Source organism: Sceloporus occidentalis, unplaced genomic scaffold (assembly GCF_023333645.1).
Source record: "Sceloporus occidentalis isolate IW3139 unplaced genomic scaffold, rSceOcc1.0.p SCAF_1, whole genome shotgun sequence".
Classification (NCBI taxonomy): Eukaryota; Metazoa; Chordata; class Lepidosauria; order Squamata; family Phrynosomatidae; genus Sceloporus; species Sceloporus occidentalis.
Window position 1 is genome coordinate 258677375 of NW_028316981.1, and position 22437 is coordinate 258699811.

A 22437-nucleotide genomic window follows, 5' to 3' on the forward strand; every position below is an offset into this window, starting at 1 on the left:
TGTGCATTGTTTGCTTTGTATTTTGAGATTCTGTTGTAAGCCGCCTTGATCACATCCCTGTGGAAAGGCGGGGTATAAATAAAACTAATAATAAAAATAATAATAATTCTATCTGTTACTTAATGTACCTTGTCAAAAACTAAAGCTCTGCTCCTCATCCTCCTCTTTGGTACCTTAGTTTGTATTACTGTTCTTTTTTGCCAGTCTGGTTTTATTGTTTTTCAAAACTACAGATAAATTTGTATTGAGGTTAAAGCTTTACATCCTGCTTGTTGAACCATCCAAATGATTTCCTGTATGAACTTGTTTGGGAACCATGTCTTGGGGCTGTTGATATGCTGTAACTGGACTTAAAATCTGCTGGAACAGCTTTGCTTTCTAACCTTAAGCCCTAAGTCATGTCAAAGGTCATACTGCAACCAACCCAAGAGGGTAAACCATAAAGCAAGGAGTATACAGTTTCTTAAAGATGTGACCCTCCTCTGTTTGAGCACTTGAAGACTCTAATATAATGATGGAGCTTAACAGCTTGTAAAAGCACAAACAGCTTGAGGTTAGCCATGTTAAACAAATGGCTAGCTCACATTTCTTTGTCTCTCTCATATTTATAACCTGATATCCACGGGAGAACTCTGGAGGAGGAACTGGGGAAAGGTGAACAGATAGGAGGCTCTACAATGACAGCAGATCTTTGGTCATACAAAACACTGAAAATGAGATTTAGGTATCTCAGTTTTACATCTTCATAGATATTTGGTGTGTAGACACAAAATAGGGATTCCTCACATTATATTGACTGCTCCAGTTTTACAAAGTTGAATTTCCTTTATTGCAACTAAGCTGTGATTTTTTTAAATAGGCATTGATGGTCAGAAAGTTCATCTTTTTTTAAAAAAATATGCGTGTTAATGTATGAAATTTATCTCTATAAAGCAATTCAGATCTAGATTTAATCTTTATACACAGAGTTATGCAAGAACATTAATAATGTTTAAGCTTGGTGAACTCATTTGATATTGGCTACTACTTTAATTATTTTCATGTTTTCATGTTGTTTGTATTATATGCTGTATAACCGGAAGATGGGAGTTCTGAAATGTATGTTTCTGTCTAAAGGAAATGCAGATCAGCACTTTCTTGAAAAAATAATAATGGTGAATTATGTTTGAGGCATAAGGAACAATGCCAATATTCATGATGACTTTTTGTTTGTACAGACATCTGGCATGCTGAAGCTACTTTTTATGTGGGAAAATATTTAAAATCTTGACCTTTTTTTTACCTTTTTTGCTAGCTATAAAATGCTAAAATCCTTTTGAAATTATATTTTTAATTGCAGAATAATAGTTAGGAGTAGAACAGCTATGACTTCTAGAGCAAATGATATCTTCCAGAAGGCCTCTGTAATAGGTACACTGTATGAATTTACCAAGGATAATGTGTTTGTAAGAAAAAGACATTACACACCTGGTTACTTATGTTTGTACACTAATACAGTACAGTCAGCCATCTATACCCATGGATTATGCACACATAGATTCACTTATCCATGGCTTTAAATATATATATATTTCTAAATTAAAAAAGCAAACCTTGTTTTTGCCGTTGTATGTAAGGGACACCATCTTGTAAATGTCATTGTATATAATGGGACTTAAGCATCCATGGATTTGGTAAACATCCGAGTGTGTATGTGTCCTGGAACCAAACTGAGACAAACACCAAGGGTGCACTGTAGTATCACGTGACCTGCATATCTTAATCTGTTCCCTCTTCCAATTTTCATGCCTCCTTGCTTTGAGTCTAAGCCTGCTTCTTAACCTGTGATACACTCAGTGTACAAATTAAACATATATTGTGATACAATGTAATTTTGCCACACCCCCTTGTCAATTGGAAACCATTCTGTTTCTCTGTATTCTCTCTAATGGTAGCATCTTGTTGTAAGCACAGGTTATGCATCAGGACAATCAAATTCTGTTAAGAGTAATCTGTAGTTTTTCATGATCTACACAATATAAAGCTTTGCTTTAATCTATAAAATACAGGCTGATTTTCTTCTGAAATTCTTTGGTATGCTCCCTTATTCAACATATATTTGCAATATGATCCCTAGTGCCTCTTCTCCTTAACCCCAGCTTGGACATTTGGTATTTTTTGCTTCATATATAGTAAAAGTCTTTGCTGTAGAATTTTGAGCATCACTTTGCTTGCATGGGAAATTAATGAAGTGTCCCTGGATCTGTGGTTAGTGTAATTCCTGGTGTCCCATTTCTTGTGGACTAGAATGTATAGTGGGTGTTTCCAATCTGCGGGTTATTGTATGTTTTCCATACTTGTTGACAGATTTTACTTAGAAATAGAGCAGATTCTCTCTCTGTAGGTTTAAGCAGCTCTATTGGTATGCCATCTGTTCTTGGTGATTTATTTCTCCCAAGTGCTTTGAGTGCAGCTTCTACTTCACTTTCAAAAATTGTTGATTCATCTTCAAGTGGTTCTTCCTTGAATGAATCTTTTATACAGTTTTACTATATTGTTTCCAATGTCTTTTTATTTGTACTTGGTCATGTAATGTGTTTCCCTGTTGGTTGTAGAACAGCTCTACTCTTGGTTTAAATTTCCCTTTGATTTCTGAGATCTTGTGTAAGAGGTCTCTTGTTCTTCCTTTTTTGCTATCACCTTCTATTTCCCTGCATTGATTAGTATAGTAGTTCTCCTTGTGGCTATAAACAAGTCATTGAACAGTTGCATCCAGAGTTCTGATTCTATTTCTGTCACCTTTTCCATTTGCTTCTCATCTGTCTGAAGAGTTTCATCTGTCACCCACTGGGCCTTCTCAATCTTTTTGGCTACAGATAGATTTTGGTATTCATGGGATCAGTGAAACCAAACTCCAGCAGATACCAATATCCCACTGTATATATTTTGCCAATATAGAAATCATATGGACTACATAATTGGGAGCAGAAGATGGAGCAGTTCCATCCTCTCTGCAAAAACAAGATCAGGAGCCGATCATGGCACAGACCATGAACTGTTAATTTCAATAATTAGAGGAAGGCTAAAGGAGACCACCAAATCATCCAACATGCCAAAATACAGTGAAGAACATCCCCACAGAATTTAATGATAATGGGAGTATCCTTTTCTGGTGCTATATTTTGTTTCATTTTGGATGGTCTCATCACAGGGTTTTCTTGGTAAAAATCATTAAGAATGATTTATCACATCTCTTTGGCATAGTGTTAATGAGTATTAGCTACGGCGCAACTGCCATTGTCTCTGAGAGATCCTCCACCAATGTCCTCCCCACTACTGCTGGTGTCCAGTAGCTGTTTAGCAAATTTAGTCTGGCTTCTCAACAAAATCCTGTGACATGGGGACCCTACCAGCAGCACTGCTTCCATAAGCATAGCCTCTTGCCTCAAGAAGCACACAATCCCAATATTGTTCAAAAATTTGTGAGTGCTTTACTTGTTGTTAAAGTATTCCTGCTGCAATGGGAGTTCATTCTCAGTAAGGATCTGTAGGATTGCATGCTGAAGAGCCTGAGTTTTAGTTTTTCTGAATGCAGAGACTTGTTAACTATGAGTTATACTGACCCTCACACTTTTTTCTTTGTGCTGCATGCTTGAAGAATGCTGAACATCTGTTAGTTGCAGGCAGTGCATTTCAGAAGCTTTTTATCAGTTACACAGCTGGTTAGCTGGTAGTAGCTGGTCACTCATGTAGCACTTGGAGTGTCTTGACAGACCCAAGTATGTCTTAAGTTTTCTGATAGTAAAATTTTGACAGAAGCCATTGTATAAAAAGAATACTTTGACAGAGTGTGAGAGGTATGCCCTTTATCTAAGTGATGCCACTTTCTAAAAAAATCTGCAAGAGTCATAAAATTTATTATAAAAATTGTTTGGGTAGATTTATATGATCAGTGGTTTAATACAGGTTCACTGGATTGCTTGTTTTTTTTATTTTTTTTAAATCTCTTTTCCACAAGTGGTCAGGGAAAGCTGTTGCTACTAAAGTTGTCATTACTCTTGATGGGAAATCTGGACAGTAACTGGTCAGCTAAAGAAATAAATACTATTGTATGTGCAAAATAATTACAAAAACGTATTCAGATTCAATTTGAACAAAAAATTTCATATCAGAATTGCAAGATCAGTGTCATTTGTGGTGCTGCTCCAAGACTACTGTTTGTTCTTTTATTATTCCAAGTAGACCTTCTACCCAAGTATAGTATGAAAGAGGAGAAACGGATTAAAACTAATGACAGATCTTTCAGTGGTTTCATGATTTTTCATAGGACATCTGACTAGATGATGGGAGAGCAGAATGAAATAGCTTCTGATAGCAATCGATTTCGAGAATTCTAGTCATTTATAAACCAGTTTGTTGATTACTATAACCATTGCATATTATGTTGTTTAACAATTTGAGGTTTTACCGGTAAGTTTTAATGATATTGCTATCTCTGATTGCTCATTATAGCTCATTTATAGCATATATAATAATTCTGAAATGGATACAAACAAATTGTTCTTTCTTTTTTTCCTAAACAAAAATCTAGCAATAAATACCCCAGACTGATTCAAGTCATTCAATATGTATACAAAGCTTTCTGGTCATTTGTCAGGTGTCTTTGTTACAGGTGAAAATATTCATCCTAAAACACTGACAGCTTAATAATTCACAGATTAAATCTACCATCTAGAGTTCCATAAATGCATGAAATTGAACTATATTTTCATTTTATTTTTACTATGGATTTGTGCCATAAAATAATTACAGGTTGGTTTGCCTATATCCAGAATGCTTGGAACTAGAAGTATTTTGGATTTGGGAATTTTTTTTTGGATTTTAGAACATTTGCATACACACACAAAAACACAGACACACACACATACAGTGAGATAACTTGATAACAAGATATTTTGATATCAAGTCTAAATATGAAACTCATTTATGTTCCTTTTTGGTTCCATCAGCCTTTGAGGGCAGACCATTTTAATAGTTCCTCCAACCCCTGGGGGGGTCTATATGTTGTTGTGGCCATCAGTTCCACCTTAACCAGGAAGTGATCCGTCCATGACAAGGGAGAGATATGAGTTACCTCTGCCCGTGGATCTTCCCTGTCCGTACTGAAGACCACATTAAGTGTATTACCTGCACAGTGTGTCGGACCTGAAACCAATTGGGACAGGCCCATGACCATCATGGAATCCATGAACTGCCGAGCTGCACCTGTTAGATCTAATGAGCTGGCTTCGAAGGGGATGTTGAGGTCTCCCAGGCTAAGAAGCCTAGGAGACTCCAACATCAGCTCCGAGACCAGCTGTGTCAGCTCAGCTAGGGAGTTTGCTTGGCAATGGGGTGGACGGTAGACCAGCAGAATCCCTAAACTGTCCTTGGTTTTTAGGGTCAGGTAAATACACTCGATGTGCCTTGTTGTCCAGACTGAGTTCCTGGTTAAGTTGATGTAGCTTTTGTGGACCACGGCCGCTCCTCCCCCTTGCCTGGGTAGCAGGAAAAGAAACAGAAGTGGGTGCTAATAACAGTTGTAACTGTTCTCCATAGCCTGAAGCATGTTATATCAGATCTATAGCTGCAGCAGGCAGCATAGCTATATGAAAAGATTTTGCATAATTCTTTTGAAAAGCTGTGTGGTTGAGTGAATGAGAGTTGTTTTTGTCACATTAGAAAGCTGAGTTCTTTTTAGAGTTCTTCCTGAAATGATTTGGAATCGTTTCCTCTGATCATTTTTGTATGTTGTGTGTATGTGTGTGTCCACATGTGTGTATGCATGCACTTGCTTGCAGAAATAGTGCAAAGTCCTGATCAATTAAGTTCTGGTCCAAAAGACACTGCAACAATAATCCAGTTTGAGACCACTTTAACTGCCCTGGTTCAATGCTAGGGAATTCTGGAAACTGTAATTTTGTGAGACATTGAGCCTTCTCTGTCAGACAGCTCTGGTGCCACAATAAACCTTCTAGAATTCCCTAGCTCTGAGCCAGGGCACTCAAAGCTGTCTCAAACTGGATTATTTTTGCAGTGTGTTTTGGACCTCTGCTTAGTACAAGAAACAGAACTACTAGTTTTCTTGGCTTTTAACCTAATGAAAGTCAAAGTCACAATCCCCCATTTCTGATTTTTAAAGCAATTTTTATTTCCTTTTTCTTCCAGCTTGGTAGTACTTTCACAAGATATAAAATACGCTAATGCAGTGCTTCTTAAGCTATTTAATGTGAGGGACCAGCAACAACAATTCAGTTTGCTAGGAACTGGTGCCATATTTGTGCCCATTGTTTAAAAATGTTTCCCCCCCCCCCTCCTTTCCTGGAAGCTCTCCAGTTTGACTTGCACTGCTCTAAAGAACATAGAGAATAGTTATTTGCCAGGTGAAGGACAAAAAGTTGTGAAAGGCAGGAAGTCATGCGTCCAATTTGCCATAAAGTGTATTTATGTTTAGAGATAGAAAGTCTGAGGGGGAAAACTGGGAGGGCAACTTTCATATTTATACCAGAGACCTGAATAAAAAAAGGGGAAAACTGGGGGATCATTTGATTTTTTAAAAAAGAGTTGAATGACATTTGTGCATACTATATATTTATAAGTAAAAAGTAATAATAAAGAAATTACTAAATGCAGACAATATAGCATATGTAGATTGTCCAACAGAGCCAACATGCTGTAGTGGTTTGAGCATTGGACCACAACTCTGAAGATCAGAGTTCGATTCCCTGCTCAGCCATGGAAACCCACTGGGCGACCTTGGTGAGTCACACTGTCTCAGCCCCAGAAAAGACTGTAATGTGTTTGCCATAGGGTTGCCATATGTCAGACAACAGCAAAGATTGTCCAAAGTCTTTTTGTCCTAGAATATTATACTGGAATGACATTTGAGATAGTGGTGGTCCACAGTGTTTGCTATTTTCTCAGGAGAGTCCACACTATACAGAACTTATCAGATCCATATGTCATATATGGATGTACTGCCTTTCTAAATGATCACTGTCAGCATCTTCCCAATGTTCTGAAATTTCTGAGTTGCAACTTTCAATGGAGCACTGGCTTTTTATGAAAAAAGTGTCTATGTTAACTAGCAAATAACAGTAATAGTGCTTATCTCAGAATACTAACATTTTCACAACCAGTTTCTGTTAAGGTTAAAGAAAAACCAATTCTTTCATTTTCTTCTACCCCCTTTTCTCCTTTCTAAGATTCTTTTTAGAGTTACAGCATCTTTGTGCCTCAGTGAAATAGTGAAGTAGCAGTTTTGCACTGAAATACTGTTTTGTCGATGTACTGATGCACTATGACTCTAAGAAAAATTACTCCCCCAAACTAATAATTCATAGGAACACTACCAAACTTTAGCAGTGTCCCTATTAATTAATAGGAGAAATGAATGAGCCCAACTTCCTCATATAAGCTATTAAAATATTATAGCAAGTTTAGATGATTAGAAAGTAATGTTGTGTATATTTCCACTTTTCTACAAGTCTTGGTTTCCCTTGTTCACTTTCCCTTTCTTCCAAACCAACAAAAGGGATTTTTCAGAATCATCTTCATTTCCAGAAACTTTCCATACTGCTTAAATTAAGAATTATGACAATTTTCAAGCAGCTGAGCAAATGTTCATTTTAGCAGCAGTTTGGACTTTGTTTCCTTCTACAGTCAAGTGTGGATTTTCTCTGCTAGAAAGCTTCACTGTGCAGTTAAATATGTATACATTTTATTTATATTCTGCCTTTCTCCCATCACAGAAAAACATTTTTTTTAAAGTTTCTTAATCTCAGGTTGGTTCATATGTTTTAACTACAGTGAGAGGAGCTCTGCAGAAAACTGGCTATATGGTAATCTGGTAAGAAAATGATGTATGGTTACACTTCTCAGTTAGTTTAGTAATTTAATAATGACACAGTTGTATCCTTTGTCCTATTTGTAAATGTGGCTAATGTATTTTCTATTCCTTAATCTTTAGTTGTGGTCAAAAAAGGTTCTGATCCTTGCTTTACAGAAGATATTAGTGGTTAACAGAGTGAATAATGACTTGAGGAACCTGTATGAGTCCCAGTATTTAACACATTTCAGAATGTCAAGATAAGTAAAAGTAGTGGACTAGTCAAGGATGGAAGGAAGCTTTTAGCAAAAAAGCTAAAAAGTGCCACACTCTTGTTAATAATGAATCACAAAATACTTGAGTATGACAGTCTTATAGTCCCTATTCCATTCATCTTTGCTACGTATTTAAGATGCTGACTTCCATTTTATAGATGAGGAATATAAAATGATGAAGATCACCCTCAACTGTCTGTTATGAACTCCCACATCTCAGGAGAAAATACATTGTTTTAGCCATGCAGAATAGGACCAGTGTGTACTTTCCATTACAGTATTTGAGTTATTTGTGGAAAAGTTCGCCATTCATCTTATTTATAGTGTCCCAGCACTGATTGGCTAGGATTCTTTCATTTTTCAAGGTGCAAAATGGTTTTTCACTCTAGCTTGTGTGAGAGATGGGAAAATGGTCAATTAGCTAGGATTAAATTCTCACATGGGGGATTACTGACAATAAATTCACAAATATAGGGAAACCAGGGGCATGAAAGTTAAATGAAGAGTGTAGAATTAGCATTGCACTCAAAAAGAAAATTTGAATAAAAGTTAAGTGGAAAGGAAAAAGGTAGAGAAGACAGGGAATTGAAGTAGGTAAGGATTAATCAGGGACAGGCTCCAAAAGAACTTCACAGTGCTGTGAGAGGAGAGACTGCATTCTGTAAAGGTACAGGAAACACCAGAGGGCATTTGGGTGAGTTGGCTTAAGGAAACTACTATTGGACTCAAAACAAAACAAAACAAAACCAGGAACAAGAGGAAAACATGAGTGGTAGAGACATGGATCTCAAGAAAGGGACTTCTAAGGATTCAACCACAACTGTGCATGGAGACTATGTATTTTCCCCCTGAAGAATATTGCCAGCAGAGAGAGAGAGAGAGAGAGAGAGAGAGAGAGAGAGACCGACCGACCGACCACTTACAGCAATCTCTAGAGGACTTACATGTGGATGTCCCAAGACACTGAAATCTCGGACTTTTCTATTTTGGGGGGTATGGCCTGGAGGGAAGCATGCTCATGTTGGATTGTATGTGGGCATAACTTGGAGCCCAGTAGGGATCCTACTTTATCAGAATCCGTAATCATGCTGCAAGTTCTGCATATGTTCAGTAAATGTCAAAGTAAATTCCTGGGATAACTTCCCAATCAAAACAGCAGTGTTGGGGATCTACGTAGAGGAACTGAATCAGTATGTCACCCCCAGTTTTAGCTCTCATGCATTCTGAGTAAAGGTGAATAGGGCTAGTATGAAAATTTGAATCAAACTAACTCATAAAATATAAAATGTTTTATATTTTTATGTATGCTTCATCCTACTTAGAAGTACATTACAAGGAATTTGTGTAAGTTGTTTTTAATGTTTGAAGCACCTCTGATTTTAGCAGAGAATCTCAAAAATTTGATTATATGAGAGCTGCATCCTACTTATCTATTAAAGCTCTAAACTGGACACTCTCACACTCTTAGGCACGGGACAGACCACCTGAAAAGGGTGGCCTGCCGGCGGCCTAATTTCTCCCATAGGGAAATTTGTTGATGGTATGTACCGCGCATTAGATAGGCGCGTTACAGACCACCCCTTTGGGGCAGCCTGTAGGCACACCTTTCCCCACCAGATCGGGGCCTCAGCGGCCAGAGCGGCAGCTGCTGAAGCCCCGATCCGCCGCTTTCCAGGCTTCGGGGAAGCGGCAAAAGGCCCCTTCTCCACAGCCTGGAGGAGTGTAAGAATTTCATGTTACGTGGAGAGATCTTTGTTATTGCTTCGTCATTTGATATCTGAACCACTGATTAATGGTAGCTGAAGGATCCTGTTTGCTTGAAGCATCACGAAACTACTGCTACACATTTCATGTTTTTTTTTAAAATGGTCAGGGTGTGAGTTGTTATTGTTGTTGTGTGTCTTCAAATCTTTTATAATTTATAATGATCCAAAGGTTTTCTGGGGCTGAGAGTGTGTGACTTGCCCAAGGTCTTGGCTTTCTGTGGCTGAATCAAACCCTAATCTCTAGAGTCATAGTCCAGCACTCAAACCACTACACCACTCTGGCTCTTGGAGGCGGATGGATTGGGAATAGGTCACATGAAGTCTTTTGTGAAATGATTGCTGTTTCATAATTTGTCTTTCAGTGTGAAAGATTTGTTCAAAGTAAGAAGCCACAAATAAATCCTTTATATTATTGGTAAACTGTTCTCCGTTTAGACAGTCCCCCCCCCCCAAATGTATCTCTGAATCTGAGGTAACTCTGAGCTGAATAACCTAATCAAGGCAAGCAGGTGGCTTGGATCCCTCTTAATGTACTGCTTCAGACACAATGCATATGTTTTGCAAATATATATTGAATTAGTGAGCTCCTGCTGGAAGCATTCAGTAAGAACAAGTGATTTGTCTTGCTTATGAAGGGCACATATATTTTCCTCTTGTAGTTGTTTGTCAGCATGCACATTACTTTATTTATGAATTCAGAGAGGGCTATTGCCATTTTTCAGCTCCTGAGCAGATGTGCTAGAGATGGTCAAATTGATCACCAGAAATAAATGCAACACTATCATCTGGGTTTGGAGGAGAGATGGCTATTACAAATTGTATTATTTCCCTTCTTTTTTCCTGCCCCTCCTCCTTTTAATGACTGCTTTCTGTTAAGCTTTCTTCAGGGGTCAGCATGAGTGAGGAAGCTGTGGGCTTTCAGTAGCTTTCAAGCAGGTATTCCTCCAACAACAGGAGGGAAAGAGAAAAACTCACCAAGGACAACTCCATGAGTGAGCCCTCTTGGTTGTAACCTTTTTGGCAGGTATGCCGAAAATAGCATTTAATTCTGCATGTCAGTTGAAAGGCTACAAGTGTCAGCCTTTAAAAGATATTTGCAATTACAACACTCATACCTTGGAAAGTATGCTTAAATGGTCTGTATCTACAGATCAAATATATAAAAGAGAGGTCAGAGGAGATGGCTGAAATTTTACAGAAGAACCCTAAGCAAGTAATCTATTTTGGAAGATTTCAGTATTAGGTACTGGGCTCATCCTCTGCACGTGCTCCAGCTACACTGGCACGGTTATACTACTGGCTGTCTTTTTGTGCCTGACAGTGAAGAAAAGTTTTGTGTGTGGAATGAGGCATTCTGGATGCAAGGTCCAAGATGGTGCTTCCTCGTGCAGCAAAAAGGACCCACAAAATGCAGGTTCTTTCTGCAGCACCATAATGACGCCACAGTGCGCCAATGGCGCACTCACAACATCATTATGGGGGTTTGGCGTGTGGACACTAAGCATCTGTCGCATCAAAATGGCAACACCCATGTGTACAGGGCGCCGCCATTTTGATGCCCTTGTCACGTGCTAGGGTTGAAGCACGTGTGGGCGGTGCACCCTCGGCCAACCCCTAGCACATGATGAGGGCACCATATAGGCCTGTCTGGACTGGGCCTAACTTCCCAGGATGAGTTTCATCACCTCTGTAAGCATAGAAGTGGTCTATAATTTTTCCTCCCATCTTAACAAGTGGGATAAAAAGCAATAATATCCTACACGTTGTGGGAAAATCAGAAAAAAGTGTTAGAGTGTGTGTTTTGGTACATCACAGTATTTACCTTGCTTAGTGCAATTTAGTAGTGCTTGGGTGATGCAATAGGGACACAGTATACTTCCTTTTTAAAGCATTTTTTTTCTTTTTAAAAAGTCCTTTAAAATTTCATTTAATTTTTTAAATAAAAAAATTGAGTTTTCTTTTTCAGAATATTATGTCAGCATGCCTGTTTACTGCACTTGATCATAACTACTGAAATTTTATTGGAAATTAGTTTTTGGACTGTAAAATCCATAATCCTTAATTATGGGGTTGGAATTCTGGAAATTATAATTTTAAAACACTATTTTCTTCAAAGCTCAGATACATAGACATACAAATGAATAGTTGATACTCTGTTGACATACATAGGATTTTACTGGAAATAACTGGACATGATTTCTGTGACAGTGTCAAGAACTGATGATTCCCAGACAGTTGCACATCTAATGCTAATTATCTCCACAAACTATTCAGATAGCAGGCTGAAGGTAGCTAATTCTTTCAGAACATGAGTTGTAGAGTTGTCAGGACAAATCACCATCACGTTTTGGGAAAAAAAAATAAGTCACTTGGACTTAAAAAGCTGGGGTTTTGGAGCTGAAATTCTTACAGTGATTTAAAAGGCTTCATTGGGACATGGCATGTTTGCTCTGTGAATGCTATTTTCTGTACTTTGACCCCCCCCCCCTGCATTTCAGCTAAGAGTCAAAACAATTAACACACTTCATATATACAATTTAGAACTGTACAACTACAAATCTTCTGAGATTGTAGTTGATGGTTTTAAGCATGTTTGGCTTACATCAAGATCACAAAATAAACATAACTTCACTCTTCATGCTAAGACCTGCTATCTTGAGAAACTGGTAACACTCATGAAAGATGTGGATTTCATACAGCAGTGAGAAGTTTGTATTACCTTGTTTAGTGGGGACTGAAAGTAAATCTTCAGCAGACAAAAACGTGTGTTCCAACCTTGTCATTCATCTATATTGCCTACCTGCATGTGTTTAAATGGGGCATTTAGTTTCTTAAGGCATGATTCTATGAAGATCTGGTTGAGTAAGCACAAAGGCAGAATAGATCTGGAGAAGCATGAAGTTATTGGAAATTAGATGAAAACATAATAAATATGTTTTGAAGTAATGATTATGAGCCCGCCATTTCAAATGTTGTTAGCTCCTGATATTTAATCACTATTTTTTTTTAAATGTGTGAAATGCAGATTACCTTTTAGCTTTCAAGCCATGTTGGGGATAAGTATATTACACATGCAGCAACAATGAGTTGCCTCTGGATCGACCACAGCTCATGGTGACCCCATAGATGAGACACCTCCAAGACCCAGTCCTCTGCTGCTCTGTTTAGGTCCTGTAAATTCAAATTCGTGACCTCCCTAATTGAGTTCATCCTTCCAGTGTGCAATCTTCCTCCTTTTCTACTACTCACTACCTTTCCTAGCATTAGTATCTTTTCTAATGAGTTATGCTTTCTCATGATGTGGCCAAAGTGAAACAGCCTCAGTTTGATCATCTTGGCTTTCAGGGAGATTTCAGGCTTGATCTGTTCAAGGACCCATTAGTTTCTCTTTTTGCCTGTCTACGGTGTCTTGAGCACTCTTCTCCAGCACTACATCTCAAATGAGTTGATTTTCCTCCTATCTGCTTTCTTTATTGCCCAGCTCTTGCATCTCTACATGGTGATGGGAATAGAGTGGCTTGTAAGATTCTGACTTTAGTGCTCAGTTTTATATCATTACTCTTTAGGATCTTTTCAAGTTCTTTCATGGCTGCCCTTCCTATTCTTAGGGAGTCTTTCACACTTATTTCTTTGAGCTTAATAGATCCGGATTGTGATCCCCCCATCAGCCTCAGAGGATGGCGATGGAAAGCCCCTCTGAACAATCCATTCCAAGTAACCCCTGGGATATGTTCGCCTTGGGGGAAGTCACACACTTTCATCCAAGAAACCCCTGTGGGTTTAAATGCAGAATATAAATGCAATATAATATGTGTGTAAGAGTTTTGTGTTTGCACCAACATGGCAGCAGAGTCTGTTGTGGTTTTATTTCTTAAGAAAGAGAAACAAATGACCCCTAACCCCCACTCCCACTGATAGATGTTTTTTTAAAATGTCAGTCAAATCATGCACACTTTGTCATATCAGTATTTACTGTAAATCACTGTCTACTGCAACCACATAAAAGCAAAGTTGTGCATAAGCTGTCAAATTTTATTTTTATTTTAAAAAGTACACCATCTAATGATGTTCCCAGGAGAACCTCCTCTTTGGTTTTGGTGAGCTCTGGGAATTAGCCATTGGTGCAGATGAAGGGAGGGACACCAGTAGAAGAGGGGGAAAAAAAGCTGGGCTGCACTTTAGAGAGACCACTTTTTAAAGTGCAGGAAGTGTGAATCCACTTCATATCTGTAACTGCTTTTTTTACTTCCACAACCAAGTGCCAAGAGGGAAAAACAATGGTGCTTGCCTGGCAGGGGGAGAGCAAAGGGGCGGGCATGATCCACCCTTTCACATTAACCCCTCCCTTCTTGTGCTCCAAACTGAATTGACAGCAAGTTCCCATTTGCAGCTCATAAAAAAAGACTGGTTCTTGGGGGGGGGGGGGGGACACAGTAAAATCCCTGGTTCCAAAAGAACCGTGTTAAATGGGTTTTTTTTTTGTCAGACCCCCCCCCCCCTCCGTGCACTGCACTGAGTCTACTCATTGCCAGTATGAACGAGCCTGAAAAAACCTGATTATTTCATAGCGTGAATGGCCCCATAGTCTTCTGATTTCTTGACTACAGTCTCTATTTTGTTTATTTTGATGCAAGGTACAGGAAATCTTTTAACTAGTTTGATTTTCTCATTGTCTATGTTGAATTTATGTAGATCCTCCATGGTCATAATTTTTGGCCCAATTCTCACTAGCCCATTTGCTCTGGATAGAACTGGGTAGCTCCGGTTGCCCCCACACCAAATCAGCTCAGTTACAAGTGCCCACTACCCTTTATCTCGATCAGGGCAATTTGCCCCTCTGAAGTTCACATTTGCAGTACCACTTTAAAATGGAGCCTCCTTTGTTGTCAATCAAATTCACTTCCGCTTTCGTCAAAGGTGACATATCCTACACCCATTGGCCAACCAAATGGGTGCTTTCCCCCCTCCTTTAAAAAAAAACTGGCGGCAGTGTGCACATATTCTGTCAAGTTACCAGATTTAAAAACCTCCAGGTGTGTGTGTGTGTGTTGTGTGTATTTGGGTCATTACAGATTATAGCAACCCTAAAACGACCTCATCCTAGGGTTTTCTTGGCAAGATTGGTTCCAGGGAGATTTGCCATTGCCTTTCTCCTGAGACTGAGAGAGTGTGACTCCCCCAAAGTCATGGGTTTCCACAGCCTTCCTTCTGTGGAAGGCTTCCCCTTCTCTTCCAGCCCAGCATTTCTTCCTCTTTGGAACCACTTCCCTTCCCTTCCAGCCCAAAGCATTCGCATAATGTGTCACAACAACAACAACAAATGTCGCTTTCAGGGGAGGCCACCTGAATGCCATCTCTGCCACCCCAGAATGTCACCTCTCCTTACATACACACATGTAGCACAAGCATTCACACATTGTATCAATTTGCCAAATTGAAAGGGAAACATTTGTACCATTCGCATTGTAGCATTCGCTTATTACACACAAAAAATAATTTAAAAATGCCACTTGCAAAGTGACCTGCTGTGCCGGCAGCAAGCAAATGAAAGGGAAAAGTAGCACAAGCAGACATATTCTATCAATATGTATCAACCTGTAGAACAAGCATTCGCATAATCTGTCAAAAATAAAATTACAAAAAAAAGAAAAATAAAATAAAATAAAAGAAAAGAAAGAGAAAAAGCTGCCTGCGAGAGGAGAGGCATGTTCTAAATCCCTCCCCTGAACTTGATTTCATCATGATTGGGGCCAAGTTCACATTTGCTGGCAGCAGGGAAGAAACGGGTTTTCCTAAAAGACATGGGAAATAATCCACTTTCAGAAAAAACGCTTCAAGGGGGATTTGCCCTGGATCGAATGTGAAAGACCCTAATTCTGATGTGTTTAAACTGGTGCCAATGGGAACTTCCGACTTTTAATCCGGGTTACAAATTGGTACAAAGGTAGTCTGAATGGCCCTTTTGTTTTCTTTATGTTCAACAATAAGCTTATCTTTGCACGTTCTTCTTTGGCCTTCCTTAATAATTGTTCCAAATGTGTGGTGTTTTCTACTAGTATTGTGGTGTCATCTGCATATCTTAGATTGCCCTTTCTCCTGTCTTTGCTCATCCTCCTCCTGAGTCTAAATCTGTAGTTCTTATGATATTTTCTGCATACAAGTTGAACAAGTAGGGAGATAAAATGCATAAAATTTGGGATCTATTCTGTTTATCCATATTCTGTTTTAACATGCCAATTGGGAACTATTCTGTTTATCCATATTCTGTTTTAATAGTAGCCTCTTGTCCTAAGTACAGGAAGGTTTGTCTTTGGGCAAGTAACTTGTCAGTCAGCATGTGAGCTGTGATTAGAACCCAGAGATATTCTTCTTGTTCAGACTGGCTGTCAGGTGTTGTAAGGTTTCCCATGGATGTTGTATTTCAAGTGCTTTGCTCTCCTCAATGTAGTTCTCATACCAAACAAAAAGACTTCTCTTAAGTACAAGCACTTAACTCCCTTTGTTTTTTCTTCAGCAAATTTTAGACTTCCTCTGCTTTGTTGAAGTGTGTTGATTGAATACTAGTTAGTCCTCTGCTTCTTTTCTACTAAGCAGCATGCTTTAGAAGCAGAAGCATTTATTTTTAAAGCTAGCGAAAAAGGAAGTGTCTTTCTATATTTTCAGTGAACACTGGGTACAGCGGTGTTTCTTCTTTGTGGGCTTAATAGCCAGACTTGGCACAAAATTTAGACAGTAACCCCTGTTTTTATTACCCACATTTTTAGTGTGGCTCTTCTCAACAGACTGGAGAGTAAAGCACTGTTTGTACAGTAATTCAAGGAACTACCTTTCAATGGCAATAGTAGACGCTAGTTCCTACTGACTTAATTGGTAGTTGTGAGTGTTTATGAAACAATAAGGTTCCCAAGAGATAATATATAAAAGCAGTGCATTCCTAAAAAGTGACAACATTAACTGAATTACCCCACTATCAATGAATTAAGTGCTATGTAATTGCTGATTATAAATACTATTATTTAATTTAAAAATAGAACATGCCAATTTCACATGAAATACAACGCAAGTGAGACAGCATTTTTATTTGGACTAATTTAAGTTTTAGAATGCTAGGAAATAAGCTTTCACATTACAAATAATTATTTCTAGATATTACTCAATATTCAGGGGGCAAACAGATTTTGCTGCAGATTCCTGTGTTTGTTTCTTGACTTCTGCAGGGTTTCTGTTCATCCATTTTTCTGTGGGGCGCAAACTGTTTTATTACTCACTGTTGGTAATTTGTGCCATTTTGACAGCCTTATTCACTGGAGGATGTGGGATTATCTGTTTAGAAGTATTATTGCTTGATCTTTTAGATTTTATTTGGAAAAAACCTTTGTGTAGATGTTCAAACATGTGCCTGATTAAAAACCTACTTTCAGTTCCTTCTTGGAATCATATTCAAGTGAACACAGATACTTACTTGGTTCCAAACAGTAAAGTTTTGAGTTACACTTTTATTTCACCTACTATACCTCCCTTGCTCCCCTTCTTAACATCAGTTAATAGTTATCTGGATATTCTGAAACATGTATCAGCGTGTTGCAATCTTTTCACTGGTTGTGCAAATTCTTTTAGCCAAACCCTCTGAAGGTCAGTGAGAATAAGGTGCTATGGCTTAAAGATCTGATGCTGGAAATGAACACTTAGTTCTTTGTCTTACTATCTGTGGTTCAGCATAATGATATTGTGAAATAAGTGTTGCCAGGAAATCCCAGCCAAATTGGCAGACGTGTTGGAACGCCTGTATGACATAGACATAACGAGTGCATTCCATGGCCTCTCCCTTTCTGTGGATTGCCTTTCCTCTTGCCAACACTGTACTGCCTTTACCTCTTCAAAGAGTGATAGGCCTCCCTGTGAATTCATGTTCTGCTGAATTTCAACATGCAGATTGATAACTACTAGCTTCTGGCTCCAGCTGTTTTTGGCACAGATCAGTAGTGTCATCTTTTGTTGGATTCTTCTTTTGAAAAAAAAATATTTTTCTGTAATTAAATGAAATGTTATTAAAACGATCCTTCACTTTGGAGTTGATGCTATGTTAATTCAGTGATGGTTTCTCTGGTACTCAAGTAAAGCCTTGCTGGAACAAACTGATGGTCTTTTCTAACCTTGCATTCTGTTTCCAGTGGTGTTCAGCCAGATGTTCTGGGTAGCTTACAAGCACAGCATGAACATAATAACTGTCCTGTTGTTTTCCCTCCAGTAACTGTTATTCATAAGCATACACTGTCTAAACCTGGATGTTATGTTTGTAGTTTTTCTGGTTTGTATTTTACCTTAATTATATTCAATTGTGATGGCTTATAGCTTTTAGCAATAAACAAACTCGTACTCATACTGTGTGACCTTGGGCAAGTCACATTCTCTCAGTCTCAGAGGTTATCATACAAGCACAGGCAAAGCCAACCCCTATAAACAAAACTTGTCAAGAAATCCCCGTGATAGGTTCATTTTGTCATGGACTGCTTTGGCCCTGGTCCTGACTTAGAGGCACAGTCAAAGGACTCAGACTCTGAAGACATGGAAGAGACTGAGACAGGGGCAGATCTGGGGCTGCCTGGATCAGCAGTATCAGAGGAGGCTTAGGCAGCTGCTGAGGTAGAAACAGACTCTGTGGACTCTAGGCTGCAAGTGCTAGGACCTGTGCAGAGAAGGCAGGTCAAGGAGTCTTTGAGGAGGTGTCCCAGGCTAGAAGCCAAAAAGAGAGCTAATAGGTTTCAGCTGAGAGAAGTATAAGCCCTTTAAAAGACCTCCTGCAGCAGAGGTTCTTTGCAGCCAACAGCTTTGTTGTTTCTGTATTCTTTGTTCTTGGATTCAGATTTTCTGACCTCTGGACTTGCCTTGTGACTATGCTCTTGTCTCCCCTTTGCTGTGGCTGACTGACTGGTATTTTGTGACCCTTGGACTGGACTCAGAACTACTCCTTTGCGTATTCCCCTGGTATGCTGCCCTCAGTAGAGGTGAGCAGGACACATTTTAGGATCACCATAAGTCAGAAATAGCTTGAATGACCACAACAAGGTCTACTCTCTAGATGTGTATATAGTGTGTATAATATGTGTATAATATTGTATACATACCTGTTTTTCCCCCCTGCAGGAACATCTAGAAGAATCATAGAATCATACAATTGTAGAGACCACTAGGGCCATCCAGTCCAACCCCCTGCCATGCAGGAAATCCAAATCAAAGCATCTCTGACAGATGGCCATCCAGCCTCTGTTTAAAGACCTCTAAGGAAGGAGACTCTATCACCCTCCGAGGGAGTGCATTCCACTGTCGAACAGCCCTTACTGTCAGGACGTTCCTCCTAATGTTGAGGTGGAATCTCTTTTCCTGTAGCTTGCATCCATTGTTCCGGGTTCTCTTCTCTGGAGCAGAAGAAAACAAGCTTGTTCCCTCCTCAATATGACATCCCTTCAAATATTTAAACAGGGCTATCATATCACCTCTTAACCTTCTTTTCTCCAGGCTAAACATTCCCAGCTCCCTAAGTCGTTCCTCATAGCGCATGGTTTCCAGACCCTTCACCATTTTTGTCGCCCTCCTTTGGACACGCTCCAGTTTCTTAATGTCCTTTCTAAATTGTGGCGCCCAGAACTGGACACAATATTCTAGGTGGGGCCTGACCAGAGCAGAATACAGTGGCACTATTACTTCTCTTGATCTAGACACTATACTTTTATTGATGCAGCCTAAAATTGCATTGGCCTTTGAAGAAATTGTTCTGTTTTATATTTTTAATACAGGATGTGAACAATGCTATCACTTTGAATTCTTTTAACAACTCTTTTATCATTTGAAAACTTTTTATTTTATTTTGTTTGGTACCTATCATAAGCTGTAGGCCTGCTGTTTTTATCTGTTTTAAAGATTTGAACATGTGGCTTAATTTCATGCTGATGAAAGTCAGAGCCTGCAAACACATTTGTAAATGAAACATATTTTCAACAGATTTTTTCAAGCATGTCTGTCCATATATTCAGGTTTTAATCAGAGACACCTCAACTTGTCTGGTTCTGTATTCCACCTGGGCAGAGGCTGCTGGTTTTAATTAATCAATTTGTGTTGAAATGGAATAAAATTATGTGATTTATATTTTTCCAGTTATAGATTTAATACTGATCATTATGATTTTACTGAACCATCAAGCTTTCTTTTTCCAAGAGCAGCCCTTTAGGCCAGGTAGGTCCCCAAATAAAGGCCTTTCAAGGTGCTACAGCAAAAGATGCTTGGAAATAATAACTGCAGAGCTGTCTTGGTTTTAGAGAGCCTTGAGACAGACAAGTGGAGATATTCCTCAGGGTATTGTTGTAGTTGCCCATCTCAATTGCCCATAACCAGGAGAGCTCTGCAGTTTTCATTTCCCAGTGCCTGAATCTGCAGCACCTTGGAAATCCTTTGGTTGGGGATCTGCTTCGCTTAAGAGGTAAGCTTTTGGAGTCATGTCCAGTCATTAAGAATCATAAACATGAATCCCCATAGTTATGAGATCATAAAAACTGAACAAGCTGCTGGTCATACTACTTGTTCTCAGATGAGTATATGCACCAGTTATTTTGGGAATGTTCAGTTGTGGTGCTTGTTCATTCTCTGTAGAAAAGAACTACTAGTCCCAAAAGTCTGTTTTGGGCTACAATTCATCTTGGTGCTCCCCAGAATTAATACACCTTTAACAAAATTTACCTGCCAGAAATTATATAGTGTTTTCTCTTAGAAAATGGGATTTATTTCTGGTAGACGTGCATAGGATTGCACTGTTAATATTGTCTATGAACAACACATTTGTTGTTGTTGTGTGCCTTCAAGTGCTTTCCGACTAATGATGATCCTATCACTGAGTTTTCTTGGCATGTTTTATTTAGAGGCTGTTTGCCATTGCCTTCCCTGAGCCTGAAAGCATGTGACTTGCCCAAGGTCATCCAGTGTGATTTATGGCCAAATGGGAAATTGAACCCTGGACAACCCAAACTGTCTAAAAAAAGTTTCTCCCCATCCATCTACAGCAGCCTTCTCCAGTAGGAGAAGAAAGACCCAGATTACAATGTCTTCCTGTAGCCAACACTCCACATATCTCCAAAACCATTGTTCCAATCTGCATCTGGACAAAATGGCATCTCCACTTTTTTGGCTTAGGTTTGTAGAAGAATGCAATTCCTATATGACTTTCCTGGCAGTAAGTTCCAATGGGTTCTACAGAAGTACTTGTCAGTAGAGCCTCACAGAACTGTGACAACACAAATGGAAATAGAACATTACATATTTATGGGAATCAAGGTTACACAATCTGTGATAGGAAGAAGAAGTGTTGTTTTTTCTTTTCCCCTATGAAACATTAGGTGCAATGGTGGCAGTCCTTTATGCCTAATGAAATTTGTAATGGGTTCATGGCAGTTTTCCATCTCCCTTCCACTCCCTGTGTAACACTGGACTCAAGGGGCTAAGCCCAATTTCCTTTATAAGAAAGTAGAATTGGGGTCAGCACAGAGTGCCAGTCTGACTGCATGCTAGGGCTGAACTAGGGCTAAGTGTTTACATGCTCAAAGCCCTAGTCCCGCCACATGTGCCATTATGGCGCGTGCCTGTCCATACGAGGTGGACCATTATGATGCACGAGCGACATAGTGCCAAAATGGCACTGGTCAGCACCACTGTGGCTTCCCTTCCAGGAAGCTGCTTTACAGAAGCAGCTTTTTGCTTCTGAGAGAGAGCGGATCATTGCTGTGGTGTGTGGTTGCCGACGCAAAGATTTAGCCACCTGTTTGTCAAGCCCCTTGCTTTGATTTGGAGCTGGAATGTGACCCCTCCCTTCTTCAAATGGAATTTGGGCACATTCTGTGACTACGGGTATGTCTGCTACCCCTCTTGCTGTTTCATCTTAGTCACTTTGTCAAATGCCTTCCTAGAATTTGTTCAGCTAATGGGATGGGGTGTGGAAGAAGTATTTGCATCCTCCCTTTTCTTTTGCAAGGGGGGTGGTTTTCATTATCTTGATTGTTTTATATCACCTTTCCCCCCAATTCTCTTCTTAGAAGATCACATGCAGCAGAAGAAAAAAGTGAGACAGATGGAAAAGGAGACTGAGATCAAGAGGTATTTATTGCAAACTCCTCCTCATCCTCTTTCATGTCTCTCTGCCAACTACCGTTGGCTTTTATACTGCTGTCTGCATGTATGAGTTTGTACGATGGAGAGAGATAAAGATGACTACCCAGGTGCCAAAACCAAGGTGGATGACTGGTCTTAGGAAACACAGTTAATGAGCTATTATGATTTAGTCAACCAGACTCTCAGCATCGTATTCCCTGCACCACTTGTATGGCCACCTCTGAATTGGATTATACAGTCAGCCCTTCTTATACACGGATATTTATACACGGATTCAAGTATACACAGTTTCAAAATGTTCCAAAAAAGTATACATTTCAAATATCAAACCTTGATTTTCCATTTTTATAAGGGACACCATTTTGCTATGTCATTATATTTAATGGGACTTGAACAT

At 39.2% G+C, this 22437-nt stretch overlaps 1 protein-coding gene across 2 annotated transcripts in view; it reads left to right on the forward strand.

Moving 5' to 3' along the window:
- The window catches only part of LOC149323799 (ephrin-A5-like), a 258582-nt gene that overhangs the window by 79446 nt on the left and 156699 nt on the right, over nucleotides 1-22437 (forward strand). The window lies entirely within an intron of this gene.